The following is a 4,315-nucleotide window of genomic DNA, read 5'->3' on the forward strand; positions in this document are numbered from 1 at the left end:
TTTCCAACCTGACCCACTCAAACTTATTTGTATCACAAATGTCGATATAAAGTTACATTACACTGAGAGATTAAAGAGATGTAGATCATTAGTGTAAATGAATGTAAGTTCTGTTTATGCTTATGTTTCTGTATTGATGATGACATCCCAAATGTTTTAAAATGAACAAAAATACATTTCTTCGGAAATGTTTTGATAACGTATTTATCATGTTTTTCTGGGAACAAATTTCACAACATTTTATTAAAAGTGGTACTCTGATTTTTATAAAGCATAAACAAAATCGGTCTTTTCTGGCCGTGAAAATAGGGATGTCACAATCGATGAAGACAATTACAAAGTTGTCGAGGAACGGTTGGCAGACTTGGTTCATTAGGTCCATAAATGTTGCGAGTGCATTTGTTAGACCAAAGGGCATTACTACAAACTCGAAATGGCCGTAGCGAGTTCGGAAACCTGTCTTGGGTACATCTTCTTCTCGGTCCCGTAGTTGGTGGTATCCGAATCTTAGATCTATTTTGGAAAAGTAACTGGCTCCTTGAAGCTGGTCAAATAGATCATCAATCCGAGGGAGGGGGTATCGGTTGTTGATGGCGAGCTTGTTTAATTCCCGATAGTTGATGCACATTCGGAAAGATCCATCCTTCTTTTTGAAATGCAACACTGTAGCTCCCCAGGGTGAGAAGCTCGGTCTTATGAATCCTTTGTCTAGCAATTCACTCAATTGGCTAGATAGTTCTTGCATTTCTGCAAGGGCCAATCTATACGACGATTTAGCAATCGGTGTGGCTCCTGGTAGTAAGTCAATTCGAAATTCGAGCTGTCGCTCAGGGGGTATTCCTGGGAGGTCTTCCGGAAATACGTATGGAAAGTCACGCACCTCCGGAATATCCTTGATGTTCTTTTCCTCTTTCAGTTTGTCCGCTACGTGAGCTAGAAAGGCCTGATTCTTTTTATACAGGCACTTTTGTGCCTTGATGCACGAGATAAGGTGGAGCTTTGCACTGGGTTTATCGTCATAGATAATTAGTGTTTCGTTGGTGGGTAGGTGAAGGCGAACGCCCTTCTCGTGGCACATAATATTGGCATAGTGGGGGCTTAACCGATCTATACCGATGATCACATCAAAACTTCTAATGTTAACCGGCATCAAGTTTATTTGAAACGAGTGATTATTTAGTGTTAATGTGCACCCTATGAAAATGTCTTTGGTTGTTTCAGTTTTCCCATTAGCCATTTCCACCGTGAAGGCTTCGCTTAGCTTTTGGGGGTTTTGATTTAGCATGTGTTTGACTTTATGACTCACGAAACTTCGTTCAGCCCCATGTGTAACTAACTCCTTTGTGGGTAATTGTTGTTAATGGAGCAGTTATTGAAGAAAAACTTTCAATAAACCTTCGATAATATCAAGCTAATCCTAGAAAACTATGAATCTTTGTGGGACTTTTTGGTCGTTCCCACTTTTGTCTACAACAAACATTTCCTTCACATATTATTTGTTTTTTAGAAGGCAACATATATTAAAACATTTACACGTCCTCTTCTCCAAGAATACATGAGAAATGGTCTTCCAAAACTCACTGGTGACTTAAGAAAAACGTTATAATTACAAAAAAAAAAAAAAAAAAAAAAAAAATGCTTCCTTCATTTCTCCTAACTTCACCCTAAAAATAAAACCACGGTTCCATCAGTTGTTGCTTCCCATCGCACCCCTTCGACCACCTCACTTCACTTGATGCCCCATCGTTGTACCACCACAAGCTGTTGTTGAATCGCCAACACACCACATGTTTGTTGCCGTTGAGCCATTGACGCATCACATGTTCGTCACGATAAACCACCGACAAACCGCAAAACCACAAGTTTGATTATATTTTCATGAAATCATTATGTTTTATGATGGTTTCTATTTGTGGCTCTAATTCTGCTCTAGCATCTTGACTTTGATTCTTTTTTAGAGTGTGACATTACATGTCTTTTATCTTGATTAGTCGTTATCTATGATATGTCATTGAGTTTGTGGTATGTTATTGGTTGCTTTTTGGTTCCATATATTGCTCAAGCGAGATTGTTATAAGTGGACAATGAAATATGCTTTTGTCCGTGACCGAGGCCGTTGCTGAGGTGATTTGTTTATCATAAAGAGCCAAAAGGGGTGGCAAATTATTAAGTTAAAGATAAGAAAATAAGCATTAACTGGCGTGAATTCAACCTGGTCGATGTTGATTTTGACTTTGTAAAAGATTATAAAATTTATATATTTGTTTTAACTTATTTACAAGATTATTTTAGTAACTATAAATTATATAGCAATCTGTTATCATTAACACTTTGAGTCTTATAATTTAAAATTGATATGGGTTTGTCGATTTTTACAAAACACATAGCAACGCTATAATTAAACTTCACATGTATCTCGTGGATAAATATGGACTTATAGTTTTAAGTTATTACAAATTATTAAAATAATAAACAGATTTATATACGAATTTCTCATATTATTGAAAAAAATCTTTAAAATGTATAAAAACAATCAACTTTTATAAACTTTATTTTTTTATGTAGTTTGTAGACTTTAAAAAATAAATATTAGTTTTTTTTTTCTTACAGATCTATAAATATGATTCAAGATTATAGACCTTTTAGACTTTAAAAAGAACAACCGAACACTAAAAAGTCGTTTGATAGTTGATTGAGTTAAGACGTGATTAATTAAGACTAACACCTAAATGTAACCGATAAAAAGTATTTCAAAAAGAGTCACAACCAAACCAAAATCTTCTAAACATGATTTCAGAGGATATGAATGTGAATTTTGAGACTCAACCAAACCCAATTAAAAAGACGCATCAAAATACTTTGATGTGCTGTATTAGCCCAACTTAGTGAGCCCTGTATAGCCGGCCCATTGTACGTATGTATATACTATATAGTCTCGTGTACGGTATTGGAAATCAGACGTTTGCCTGGTAATTTCGTTGAGCTTTTGCCGCCCCTCCACGCGCCACCTCAACCTTTTTTTACTGGAGTAATCTCGCCGCTCTGAAACTCTTCTGGACCAGCGTCAAAGCCTGCACAGGTAAGGTTCAATCCTTTCTTATGTATATATTTTTTATGCTTTGTGTTTTCGAATTAGGGTTTCTTTTTTTTTCTTGATTGCCACTGTTAACATTTGGGGTATTTGGTATTTAATTTAAGGTTTCCCTTTCTTTTTATAATCCCAATTCTAATCACTGTCAAATTAAGACAAAATGTAAATTTGATAAGAATTGGAAATAACAAAGAAGAGCGGATCTATTATTCCATCGATTTCACCATGCATAAAGATCTTAAAGATATACTACAGACTTTTGACATTTAGGTGAATTTCAAATGCAAAACTTGTTACTTCTAATTAAGAGTTGAATGATGATAAGTAATGCATTTATTTTTTATTCTTGTAAACAAAACCAGATTGTTGGTTTTAAAACTAAACCAAATAACCCGATTCAATTACCATAGTTTAGAAAATCCTGATTTCCCAATTACCCTAATCTCCCCACTTTCATACTCAACAGGCACCTTTACAAATGGCGATTCAGCACGAGATCGCTAGGCAGAATCAGACCAAGATCCTTGATACAGCGCCATTCATTGTGCTTCTACTGATCGCAGCACACGTCCTTGCATTGGTACGATTCTAATTTTCCTCAATCAATTATCGCATTTGGATCTTCAATTGCTTCTCTTTTCTTCTAATTTTTTTTTCGTAATTTTGTTAAAAGGTTTATGGGATCTACAAATTGGCTACATCGAAACTGCCTCAAAGAAGAGTCGAGCCCTTGAAGAAAAGAAGTTAGTAATGTAACATCGGTATTTGATTTTTGGTAAACAATTGTTCAATTTTTCTTTAATCGGTCGATGGCAATGAGTCCTTAGAAAAATGGATGCCTGATGTTTAGTGGATTTCTTGTAATTCAGTTTTGGCATAATTACCTCCTTCTAATAGATTTTTTCCCCATTCATCATCAAAAAAACACATCGTTCTTGGATAACGCATTTCAATTTAGTAAAGTTTCTTGTTAGATTTATTGGTAGGGGAAGGATTACCCAGGTGGCGTTAACATGACGTCCACATGGCTTTCTCCTAATCCCTTTCCTCAAAAATATCCCCATCAACCCGCCAAAATCTTCACAAATTGCCCTAAAATTGTTCAATCTCAATTGGAAACTGATAAGCCCTAACCCTAAATTCCATTTTCCTCTTATATCTGTACGATGTCGGTAGAGCGAGGTTATTATGGGTAGAAAATGCTAATATGTTTTTGTTGTGACT

The 4,315-nt window shown here is 35.6% G+C and overlaps 1 long non-coding RNA gene across 1 annotated transcript; it reads left to right on the forward strand.

Annotated features, from left to right (window-relative positions):
• The first annotated feature begins 3,164 nt into the window (after window positions 1-3,164).
• On the forward strand, window positions 3,165-3,987 carry LOC111879429 (uncharacterized). The gene is made up of 2 exons (XR_002846107.3): window positions 3,165-3,671; window positions 3,765-3,987. It is a non-coding gene; the product is annotated as an uncharacterized LOC111879429 (long non-coding RNA).
• The last annotated feature ends 328 nt before the right edge of the window (window positions 3,988-4,315 follow it).

This window comes from Lactuca sativa, chromosome 9, assembly GCF_002870075.4.
Source record: "Lactuca sativa cultivar Salinas chromosome 9, Lsat_Salinas_v11, whole genome shotgun sequence".
Classification (NCBI taxonomy): domain Eukaryota; kingdom Viridiplantae; phylum Streptophyta; class Magnoliopsida; order Asterales; family Asteraceae; genus Lactuca; species Lactuca sativa.